Source organism: Lissotriton helveticus, chromosome 5_1, assembly GCF_964261635.1.
Source record: "Lissotriton helveticus chromosome 5_1, aLisHel1.1, whole genome shotgun sequence".
NCBI classification, from domain to species: Eukaryota; Metazoa; Chordata; class Amphibia; order Caudata; family Salamandridae; genus Lissotriton; species Lissotriton helveticus.
In genome coordinates this window covers 1,639,911,273-1,639,924,118 of record NC_136065.1, presented here as the reverse complement: position 1 = coordinate 1,639,924,118, position 12,846 = coordinate 1,639,911,273, and the positions used below count along the sequence as shown (strand labels likewise).

Sequence of the window (12,846 nt, the reverse complement as noted above, 5' to 3'; positions counted from 1 at the left end):
ATTATGAATTCCAAATTGGATATTAGTAAAAAGCATTAGCACTTTTTTGGTAAATTGCACTTTACAAAATCTGCTTGTTATTTTGCATATTTGTTGTTTAGGCACCGGCACTTTTTTGCACTTTATACAAATTTCCTAGCTCTTTTGCACAATAGTACCGTTTTTTATTGATGACATTGGCTGTTATTGGTCTACAGCAATTGCACTTTATGATGTTTTGCACTTTATTATGTTTCGGCTATTTTCATGTATTACCTGGTTTTTATCAATTATGACTTTTTAATGACAAAATGTATTTCATGTATCTCTTGTTCTGCTCAATAAAAAATAAATTTTAAAAAATGAATTCCCAAATGCAATAACCAGGATACAAAGTGCTGCAAGGTAAAAGAAGGGCCTTGAAGCGACAGACTTCTCACATGAGACACTTGTGGCCTCTTCCATTCCTTGCAGCTCTTGGGGACACACACAGCAGCTTCAGGGCCGCCAGCCCTATAACAGCTTCAAAATATGAGACCAAGTTCTTGTGGGACCCGGTGTCTTCAGCACTTTAGAAATGATCTCCTTCTGTAGCTGCCTTATGGATAAAAGCCACGTCCAATGGGGCTAAAGAAAACAGATCAGTACTCTACAAAACTTGTTTCACTGCTGGTACCTTACAAATTACAAAAAAAGATACTCACCATATCGCCCGTCAGCATCCAGGACATAAGAATACTTTGGGGAGTCGTCCGTGGCGGGCACCCCTCTCCGCTGCAGTTCAGCCAAAGAGTGGACATTCAGCCGCATGCCACCGCCTTCCTCCTCCGCTTGCTGGGCCTGAGATTTACGCTACACACACACAAACATGTTAGACTGAGCTTAAGGCACAAGGTAGAAACAGAATCATCTTTTTTCAGTTGTGAATTGCGGTAGAATCAGAGCAATGGGATCTGCATTATTAATCCACAGTGGGATTCTCACACAGACACAAGCAAATATGTACCCCTATCAGACCGGGGAACATCCTTTACAACGCAACTTTTACTCCGCACTACCATTACGACGCAGCTATTACAACGACTTGCGCTGGAGGGCGCTGTAGGATAGGGAATAGTTTAATTTTCTATCCAACACCTTCCCTACTGTCAACGTGGACTGGAGTTGGAATAGTAAATTAAACTATTCACTATCCAGTGCCCTCCAACGTAAGTCATTGTAACAACTTGCGCTGGGGGGCACTGTAGGATAGGGAATAGTTTAATTTTCTATCCAACACCTTCCTTACTATCCACGGGGACTGGAGTTGGAATAGTAAATTAAACTATTCACTATCAAGCGCCCCCCAACGCAAGTCGTTGTAACGACTTGCGTTGTAAAAACTGCGTTGTAATGGCATGCGGAGTAAAAGCATGCGTTGTGATGTCATACATCCCTTCAGACCGGTGACTCTTTACTGATCCATCCTTGTCTGGCAGGACAGATGGACAACCCCGGGTGCCGAGGACCACAGGTTCCAATTGCTGCCTTTCCCTTTCCTGGCATTCAGTGAAATGACTGCAGCTCCCCGGGATTGAGACCACTAGACGGAGATGAACACCTCAGTGCAAACTACACCCTTACCACTGGCTTCTGACCTCAACAAGAAGGGAAGGGGAAGGACTCTTCCATAATTGTCACTCTGCAAGGCTGAAGGCATCTGCAATCTGTGGAAAGTATCTCTTTATTGTGGGAGGCCTGAAAATACCTCAAAGATGTTCAAATCACATGATCTCTATGCAGGAAGGCATACGTTTGTACATCCTTCCGCTGTAGTCCACCTCTCCTCTGCATGCCCGCCCCCTCCAGATGATGTCGATGAGATGACAGAGTAGAGTGATAGGGATCCTGGGTGGAAGCGAGTGATGGAGACAGGAGAAAGAATATGGATAGAGGCAAAGAATACTGAATCATCATAAAATAACATCTTAATTTTCATCTCCGCTACTACTAATGCTTGGTAATAGATTACTAACCCCAGGAGGTGGCCGTCAGTACCGGAGAGCCAAAGAAGAGTAACCTAGGTGTCAGTTCTATACGTGGTCATCACTTTCAGTCTGGTGACAAGTATGCATGTCCAGACGGTGCAGATGCAGGACACAGCTACTCCAAGATCTTAAAAAGGTCTTAGGTGGCACCGGTCTCCCAGGTGGAAGTCAGTCATTTGAATATTTGACCAGTCACTGGTTGGTGTCGGTGCTCCACGCAGAAGGTAGAACCTGGTAGAGAACACAACGACTTCAATTTTTGGTGGCGATGAGAGGGCTTGAGACATCAGGTGCAAAGATGTCTGAAGATCAGGTCTTGCTGAGTTCCAGCAGGTGTGGGCAGCTGCTGAGGATAAGGTTGTTGATGTTTGGTCTGATTTTTGTTTGCTTTATTATCGATGGCTCACCATGCGCTGACTGAGAGGCTCTCCTCCTTTTCCACCCGCTGCTTGGAATGCATGAGTTGTAATTTTGGGGTCGAGGACTAGCCTCTAATGTTACTCGAGCCAACAGGCATTGGACTGGAGAGGATTGTCGGTGGAGGGCAGGTACCACGTCACTGGTAAGTCAGTTGGTACCCTGGTGTCTGGGTGCTCAGCGGTGCTCTGCCAGGTGTGATGGATCCGCTCAGGGCGCAGGTTGCAATCTATGGAGGGGGTTAGGAGCAGAACATTCACCACAGAGTTTGCTATGTACTGGAGTTGTCAGCAACAGGAGCTGGCAGCCCTCAATGGTGCATCCTATCTTCAGCGGAGAGGTGATGCTCTTACACTTGTTGAATTAACTCAGTGAAAACAACAACACAGTGGGAGCATGAGTACTGACTGCAATATGTACTCAGATGTGACATAATTGTATGGTGACGCTATATGTTTTTCCTTGTTTTCAGCCCTGAAGATGTCCCGGATGGGGACGAAACGCGTTGGCTGTTAATTGGTTAATTATTGTATAGAAAATGATGATGGTTCTTCTGGAAGCTGACTGCCATCCATAAATGCTTCAGAATAAAGAAAACGAACTTCAACACTTTTGCTAGAAAGATTACTTTTTTGGAATTTTTGTGGACTGTTTGTTTAAGGATACAAAGAAATAGAAATTATAAAAATTCTTGTTGTCATTTTTCATGCTCCCTCTATGTTGTTGTTTTCACTGAGTTTACTACCGGTTTTTGACGGTTTACCCTTTAGAGGTTGGGCATGTCCATAGCTTTGAATTCATAAGCGTGTTATTTTGAGGGAATAGCCTTTCGGTGCACACAAACAGACCCTACGTCGTCTTGAGTGAGAATAATCGTTGAATTAACTGCTGACAGTTCGTAGCACCTTTCGTGGAAGGTGGTGTTGAATTCTATTGTTTAATGGTCCCTTGTCTAGTGTCTCTCGTGACTGTGCGTGAACTGGCATTAGGCAGCGTGAACCCACAAGTGACCGTCCGTGTTACAGAACAAGGAACTTTGTTTGTTTTGTTGCCTTGATAGGTGTCGTCCACGCTTGACTTGGTGTTAGAATGCAGATGTTTGGTTTTTGGTAGCGACAGTGGTTTGCTGATATTCATAGCTGGCTGCACTTGCTTTCGATAACTGGGTGGCTGTTGCAATATGTAGACTGGGGGTTAAGTAGCATGGAAAAGCCTGTGAATGATGAATGTTCAGGATGGCACGCGCAGCCTTAGGAATGGCTTGAAGACACTGACCCCGTCAGTCAAGCCGGTGCTAGGGAAGGGTGTGAGCAGGTAACCTAGGATGTTTGTCGGTCCCCAACTTTAACCCAAACCTACCGGTGAAAAGCCCTCTGAACCTGGGCTGTAAGCCCATTTTCTTCCTCCTCCCTGGTTGGGAAGCCATTCATGTGCCTGGATGGTTCCATAGCCAGCGGCCAGGACACGGGGCCCGCGGCTATTGTGTGCATTAATGTTACGATGGAAGTAGGAAAGGGGAGCCACGGTTCCCCCAGGCTGTGCGCTTCTACTTTCTTTGAAGAGTGATCTTCAGTGTTCACTCAGCCACCCAAAACTAAGGAAATCACCATTTCTTGCATTCTGCATCACTATTCGCAGCACCATACAAGGTGAAATGAAGCTGCAGTGAAACCCATTCTGGGGGTCCCCATCGCTTACCTGGGCCTCTGCCTGGGCGAGCTGCTCCAAAGCTGCTGAATCCAGGGTCACGCCCTTCTCCTCAAGCATCAGACCGATGAGATCCAACGGGAAGCCCAGGTCCCTGTAGAGCGACCAAGCCACAGCGCCTGCAAGACAAGAGGCCATGAGAGAAATACACCCACTGTGCTCAGAGAGTGAAGAAGGTCAACTGCATAACACCTCTGTGTGTGGATACGCCACATCACTCTATCACAAGAACAACGCCGAAACCTTTACAAGCGAAGGCATCTTCAATGACAACCCAACCATACTCAGCGTATTCATTTATAGTACGTGGGAGAGTAATCTCCCTATGAACTCTTGTCTTTTATTTTCATATTACAGAACCTTTAAGGTCGCAGCTGCAAAGCTCTGGAACACCCTACCTCTTGAGCTGAGACAAAGCAGTGATCTCCTTCCATTTAGAAGGAGTTTAAAAATATGGCTGTTTCCCAAGATGTAGGGGTTTGGCTACACTAGGGTCCAACGCATGTATGGTATGCCGAGTTACTAGCGCCAGGATGCCTGTCAGGTGATTGTGCGCTTTAGAAATTCAATAAATAAATAAAATAAATACATGTCTGGCAGGTGCGTTCTTGGCAGCCCCAGCACTTTCTGTGTGTTCCAACTGTAGTGTGTAAAGCGCTCTCTCTACTTTGCAGACACAGTGATGGTGTCCAATGGGCCGGTGCTTGAGGACTAGCTGTGGACCGCTCTTTCTACGCACCTGGCCCGGTGCTGTCTTATTTGTTTCATTAACAGTGGATTGGTAGGCTTCTTATGTCGAAGTCCACCACCACCTCCCCCAGCGCACACACTCAGTGGCCCACTGTCACCTTGTACAGATCAGCAATGGTGTCTGGGCTCACAGCCTGTGGTGCGCCTCCTACATCCCTAAGTTTAATGGGGGGCGGGGTCAGTAGGTGTAGGGATGAGGCAGAGATGTGGCTAAAATTAACAAAAAGCCTTGCAACTATTTTTTTAGCCTTCACCTACAAGTTACTCCCTATGAAATAACACACAATCCTTAAATGAAAAATAAATGCAACTTAAACTAATCTGTGGGAACTGCTCTTGGTTTGTGGTAGGAAAGCTCAGCTGATGACTGGAACCACTGTACATGTCTGGAGGGTCACAGATAAGAATCCTGGTCAGTGCACTGGAGAATATTTACAAACTTTCATAGTGCTTCGAGGTCCAGCCTGTGACAGAAAGCCCTGAGAATATGTAATTATTTTAAAACTGCATTACACACAGCATAATAAAGGCTGCTGCAATAATGCGCAAAGATGATAAGTTAAAACAAGTGCTTTGAAAATATATATTTATAGTAAGACTCATTTAGATTGTACCTAATGTAAAACATTTTACAAGTTTTTATTGAAAGACACACTCCAGAACTCAGGAGCTGAAACACTTCCACTGATCTTTAAAGAGAATACATCTTGGTCGCCATGAAGCTCAAATGATTCTAGCAATGAAAGCCTACACTGGCTCCCAAGCAGCCTTTAGATTTATAAATTAACCAACTGCACACACATACAGTTCTTTCAGGCAGCAGGTACCAGGGAGAGGAGAAGGCTCGCTGCTTCTTTAGCTCAAACCTGGAACAACCTTCCCCATCACCTCCGGTCATCACCCTCTCTGGTGGAGACTCAAGACCTGGCTTTCTGACTGATCCCAGCAACATAGCGCCTGGACACTCCTGCAGGTGAATAGGCTCTATAAATTCATGTTGATTCATTCCTCTCACTCCACAGTACAGCAGACCAGCTCCCTGACCTGAGGCACCCGGCACCCCAAGGTCAGCATTAACCTTTCAGGGACAGTTGTTTTTTTAACAAAACTCATATGTACTATTTTTGTTGACATAAAAAAAAATGCTGCTCTCAAGAGATCCCTCCTACTGCAAGCTGAGAATTGCATCTGTTTGTAGCTTGGAGCCTGGTGGTGTCCAGAGACGGCGCAGGGGACATCAGCGCTCCAGCTGTGTCGGTGGATGGATCCAACACCATCATCTCCAGGGAGACCTTTCCTGAGCAGGTCTCAGCCTTCTCGCTGGCAGGGGCTGGGGGTCGCTCCGCTTAGGGAGGCTCGACCTGTTGCAATGAGCCTACGCCTTGTAAACATCTGGATTTCACATCAGGGCGATTTGTTTTTCTTTTAGACTAGGTATTCCGGATCCTCGATGTACTTTGTGTGGCACTTTCTGCCCCACTCCTGGTTGGCTCACTCTTCTAGCAAGAGATGGTTTTGACATGGAGGGTTGAAACTTGGTATTGGTTCAGAAAGTGGGTGAGGAGCACACAGTGCGCTCTACTCCAGGCTACAGATAAGGGCTGCAAGAGGTTACACTGCCTGTTTAAACACAGAAGGGTATGCAGTTCCTAGCGAACACTGTAGTTCGACGTATAGTGGGTGCGCAGTGGGTCACACACTTGAAGGCAGAAGGAGGTTCCTCCTTTCGGAAAAGAGACCCTCACGCACCCCCCAGCAGTGGGGTGTCTTGCTTCATCATCTGTCAGTGCCCTTGACGGGGCCTTTTGGCGGAGAACTTTATTTCCTTTGCTGTACAGTGCTGTGCGTGTGAGGGCCCTAGTGAGTGTAGATGTGGAGAGTGTAGACATGAGGTTAAAACAGAAAATAGTGGTCTACCCAGAACTATTTTAATGATTCTGGCCACTAGCCTGATTAAAAACGTGAAAAGTAACACAGCCCTCTCATAAGGTCACAGGATTGTGCGCATTAGGGTCAACATGTTTCTTGCCACTCCTTCAATTAGAAGGCAATTCTTCAGGACCTAACAGAGATCTATCCACACTTTTTGGTGGTGGTACACAATTAAATAATATAGTGACCACCCTTACAGCACCCTAAAAAGTGGTACCTGTAGATCAATGGAGTCAACCCAATCTGGGTCAAGGAGATGATACATCGGTGACCGGGGGCTCTACCACTGAGCAGTTCAGTGTCTTAGATATCCTGCGCTCATGCCCACAGACCTTCCCCTGCTCCACCGGCCCTGCTGGTACACTGCCTGTGTCCCATTGTATTAGGAGTACAAGTACTGCTAACCTAGAGGAGACCCTAATAATATGACTGTGTTTAAAGCAAGGTAACAGCCAGCCCTGCAAGACGTGTGCAGGATGGAAAACTATAATGTCAAGTTTAATTTGACAATTACTGGGACAGAATGAAAGAGGGAGGTGGGGAAACAGCAGCTGGATGACAGAGTCACAGGCAGTGTCAGAGAGTTGAACTTCCATCTTGTCTCTCTTCCTTACTTTAATCACATGTTTATTCCACTTCCCTCTTTAATCCCAGTGAGTACTAGACCCCTCTCAATTCACCAGGTTACACTTCCTTTAGGTTTGAAAACACAGGGAAACACACACACACACATAGCCTATGGTGCACATTTAATGGATAATTTAGAGAAGAATTTAAGTGCAATATGGAAAAGGATCACTCAGAACACAGCTACATGAATCCTCCTTTCTAGAGAGCAGAGGTGAAAGCAGCAGAAACGTCACCACTTCTTTGCTGCTGTTGCTGTGCCTGTGGTTGCTGCTCTACTACGATTGACACGACTAGACACTTTTTATATAAAACACATTATGAACTGAACGTCCCTTGGTTTTAAAATATCGGGTCTTTTCACCATCCAGTACATTAGTATCACATAGCTGTCTTGAAAGGATGACAGGCTGAGTTGACCCTGCCACACTCCAGCCCTCTGACCTGTATTTTGCACATAGGCATTGGCGTGCCTCAGGGATTTTGAGAAACAACGCACATAGGCTTGACCCAAATACGCGCAGACACCGGCAGCCACTGAAGCGTGGCAAGATGTTTCTGAATGTGAGTGAATTTAGAAGATTGGGATGATTCTGGCTGTTGTGTATTGAATACAGAGGAGTCCTCTTAGGCCAGGCGTGGTCCTAGGACGGCCTGAGCTGGGCTATCATCAGGGGGCATCCATGAGGGTGTTCTAGATGCTGTCATGCCAGCTCCAAAGCTTAGCAGCATGAGGTTACCAAGAGGTGCTCCAAATATGGCCCTGCTAGCGCCTAAGATTGGCTGAATTGAGTTATCATGAGGGGCTCCGGATCTAGTGTGCGAGGTTGCAGGATTACATGACTGGGTTACAAAGGGGGTTCTTCCTAGCTAACTACTAGGCCTGGCTGGATTATATTATCCAGTAAATTGAAATGTAAATTGATACTTGTATAGCGCACTACTCACCCGCAAGGGTCTCAAGGCGCTTGTACGAATACCGCTGTGGAACCCATCCTGGCTTTCCCTGTGAGGTGTCCACTCCTGGGCACCCCCAAGGTGGAGGCCAGGCATCCTTAGTGTTGTGGGGGCCGTTGTGGAGATTAAGCAAGCTATTGCCCAGAGTTGCAGAGTGGGACCCATGATTAGAATAGGCACCGAGGCGAGAATTATCAGGTCCGAGGAATTTTGAGCCCAAGACCCGGCGAGGCGGAGAATTGAACCCTGGTCCCGAGCTAGACCTCTGCATCAGGGTCTGCCGCTCTAACCATTGAGCCACACTTCTCCACTAAGGGGTATTCTAGATCTCCTAGGGGTCGTTGCATTGGGTTACCAAGACGCGGGTTCTACGTCCTGCCCTGATAAGCTTCAAGCACTTACCGAGGACCACTGCACCCCTTCCTCTGAGACCGTAATGTACTGAGCAGGAAACGTTCCATGTCCACTCCTAGTATGGACTGGGCGGGATTACAGGCGGACTCTGAAAGTGCGATGGAGGCACAGGGCACTGTAATATCCTCACCTGGAAAGACCTTTGAGTCAGTCGTCTGCTGGAGTGTCCGATCGATGATCCTCTGTCCACGCTGTAGAGAGGACAAGAAGGCCGCCTCGTTGTCGCCAATGATATTCATGATCTAGGGGGAAAATGGGAGACTCTGTCATGAGCTGGACCTCACCCCATCATCGACAGACATCACATCCCCCCTCAATGCCAGACCCAGGGTCGGGTCTAGGAGGTGTGCCGCTGTATCACACCTGTGTCCCGCTGTTACACACGTCTACCCAGGGTTTGCATCTTGTATCTTGTACTCAATATCAAAACACGGCATTGAGGGAAGGCGGGAATGCCTTACCTATGGTCATCATACATGTTTATATATTCATGAGAGTATACATCTCTTTAATATCTGAGAACTACTGAGAGAAGGGAGGGAGAAGAATGGGAAGAAATCTGGGAGGGGGGACTACTTCAAAGTGGGAAGGGACAATTAAGTTTGAGGATCGCTGGGGAGGAGGGTGCTCCAACAGAGAGATGTGAATAGGTCAAAACCTAAATGTACATAAAGGGCAGCGTAAAGTCGAGACGCAAAGCTGGATGATCGATATGTAGTGAGACACTCGAGGATCGATTGTGAAATGAGGCATTATACACTGCCTTAATGACAAGAACTGGACATCCCCCTGTGTCTGGCTGATGTGAGGCACCTGGAGGTGGATGTGTTTCAAGAGTTTGAAAGGTGTTCAAGTCGCAGAAGTTGGGATCTCTGTCCTACCATTCAGGCTCCATCCCAGCGTTCAAGGCTTGTCGCAAAGAGTCCGAAGCCGCAACCCTTCCAGTTAACGTCACATGGCAGTGTACAGCTTGTTGCAACATGTCCCGCTGTGCTGAAGAAACCTGAGAATTCCTTGAACCAAAACAGGTGAGGCGGTCACAGTCCAGTGCGAAATACTGTGCTGAGAGCAGCCTCTCTGTTCACTGGACCCCTGAGCTGTATCCTAGATTGTGTGATAAGCTGTGTCCTAGCTGTGTGCTACGGTGTATCCTGTTATGTTATGGGTGAACTTATAAAGCGCTCAGCTACTAGGGCAGAGTATCCTCATGTGTGCACTCAGTTGTTTTCCGATTGGAGTCCAAGCAGTGTGCTAAGCTGTTTGCTAAGTCTGTGTGCTAAATTGCGTCCTAAAGTTGTGGCATAAGCGGTGTTCCAAGTTGTGCGCTACGATGTGCCTTAAGGAATGATCTACGGTGTGTCATAGGTTGTATCTAAGTCTATGTGTTATGCAGTACCCTAAAGTGTGTGCTACTCTGCGGGCTAAACATTGTACAAATCTGTGTGCTAAACTATGTGCTAAGCTGTGTGATACACTATGTACTATGCTTAGTGCTACACTGTATCCTACACTGTGGGTTACGTCATGTACTAGATTGTATTTTACACTGTGTGTCACACTGTATCCTGCACTATGGGCTAAGCTATGTGCTACACTGTATCCTACACTGCGTGGTAAGCTGTGTGATACACTGTATCCTACACCATGTGCTATGCTGTGTGATAAACTATATCCTAAACTGAACTACGCCATATACTACGCTGTGTGCTACACAGTATCTTACACTGTGTGTTAAGCTGTGTGCTACACCGTATCTTACACTGTGTGCTACACTGTATCCAACACCATGTGCTATGCTGCGTGATATACTGTACCCTACACTGCGTGCTAGGCTGTGTGATACACTGTATCCTACACCATGTGCTATGCTGCGTGATATACTGTACCCTACACTGCGTGCTAGGCTGTGTGATACACTGTATCCTACACCATGTGCTATGCTGTGTGATATACTGTATCCTAAACTGAACTACGCTGCGTACTACAGTAAGTACTACACTATTTGCTACACTGTATCTTACACTGTGTGCTACATTGTATCCTACCATATGAGCTATGCTTAGTATTACACTGTTTCCTACATTGCGTGCTAAGCTGTGTGATACACTGTATCCTCCACTACGTATTAAGTTGTGTGCTACTTACTGTGTGATAAGCCTTCTCTGTCCAGAGGGCTGTAGGTCAAATGGCAGTATCAGGTGACCTGCAACTACCCAAGGCTGACAACAGTCTCACAGTAGGCAGATGTTGAGTGAAGAATGAAGTTATTCTTTTACATACTAGGGCTCGAGCTCTGACCGAAGGCGGGCTGGGTAGGTGCTACAATGGCGGCGTGGATTGTAAGTCCATATGTTTTTACTACTAAACTCATTATCATCAACTCATTATAGCATCAAACGTCTGTTATCCGTGCAAGTGTCGGAGAGTCCGGCTTTTCTACAGAGTCTGGTGACATTAGGAGGCCCCGGGACACAGCCAATGTTGGGGAGCCCCTTAGAATAACATTCATAATGCTCAACTGGGGATGTGCTCTTAGGGTGTAGAAGTCTTCCAGTACTATTACTGGCGCTACTAACACAGCTAATACTAGCTAGGCTGGCTCCCTACTAGTATTAACAGAACTACCACGCGTGCCGCAACAACCGCTAACAAAGTGCGCTTGAGAAAGAGGCAAACAAGACGGATAGAGATAGTAAACCAAGCTATACAGGCAGAGGAAATACGATTTCAAGCCAGACTAGGAGACTAAATTTGTTTTAATCTTTCACAGAGGATATTGTGGTCTTCGACAGACTGACGATGACCAGGAGCTGGTTACAACCTTTAGCTGTAACACCGTGGTGAAGGATTTCCCTCCAATGTGCGTCCGTCTGACATGCAGGGCACTGCGAGAGCTTTACAAGAGGACTGCAGGAAGCATGGGGGCTCATATTTCCTGGTGTGAGATCGCCTGGTGTAGCCCCCACTCCAGAAAGAGGCTTGTGAACGAGGCAACGTGCCTTGAAGTGAATACGTAAGGCGACATGAGACAGTCAAACATTTTGTGTTATTGCATCCCAGACATATCACAGAGTAAGAAACCTGCACCTAAAGCAAGCCAAACCTATTGGCATTGCCAATGCTTGTTAGCAGTTTCAGAGATAAAAGTGTAGGTTTCTTTATGAAAATAACTTGATGTAAACAACAGAAGGGAAGTTGAACCATCACCTCTACGCTAGGATGAGCTTCAGATGAGGCCAATTACACAGTCTGAGCAGTTTCTAAAAGCAAAGCTCGCTTGAGGGTAACAGACTCCTCTTAGGATCTCTGAAATGCCCCAAATCGCTGACCAATGCATTTGGGGCCATATGTGTCAAGCAAATTCGCATTCGCAAAGGCCGAAATTCGTGTATGAAGCAAAATCTGGTGCGAAATAAGGAATCGCAAAATTTGTGATTCCTTATTTTGCAATTGCATTTAAGGAATCGCAAATTTTGCGATTCCTTAAATACAATGTATGAAGCAAATAAAAATAGCAAAATGCCCTTAAGGAATCTCAAAGTTGTGAATTCCTTGAAAAATGCACATTTTTGCATTTTTCAAAGTGCCATGTGACGCACATACATGCCCTTAGGGCATGTATGTGCGCCACGTGTGCACCCACGCATATTTCAGGGGTGGAACAGGGTGTCCTGTGGACACCCCTGCACCCTTGAAATTTTCTCAATTTGCGATTAGCAAATTGCGAATCGCAAATTGAGAATACCTTCCCATTCATTCCTATGGGCCTCCTTGCCCATAGAAATCAATGGGAAAGTATTCCTTAATTGCGATTCGCGAATTGTGAATTTTCAGAAATCGCAAAATAAATGCGATTTTGTACATACATACCCATTTGCGATTCTCAAATAGCGATTTCTTAAAAATCGCTATTTGGGAATCGCAAATGGGTATCTTGATACATATGGCCCATGATGGCAAAATGATGCTGCTTCTGTGTCGCGGACTCCAGCAGCAGCTGTTTTCTCCTTCTTAGCTGGTCCGGCAACGCTTGTCT

The 12,846-nt window shown here is 46.3% G+C and overlaps 1 pseudogene across 1 annotated transcript in view; it reads right to left on the bottom strand.

Annotated features, from left to right (window-relative positions):
• Window positions 1-12,846, bottom strand: part of LOC144755677 (alanine--tRNA ligase, mitochondrial-like) — a 191,697-nt pseudogene that overhangs the window by 111,725 nt on the left and 67,126 nt on the right. Inside the window, exons 9-11 of the transcript XR_013594951.1 lie at window positions 8,941-9,052; window positions 4,122-4,249; window positions 684-831 (exon numbers count right to left, since the gene is read on the bottom strand). The product of XR_013594951.1 is annotated as an alanine--tRNA ligase, mitochondrial-like (transcript). The remainder of the gene's footprint in view (window positions 1-683; window positions 832-4,121; window positions 4,250-8,940; window positions 9,053-12,846) is intronic.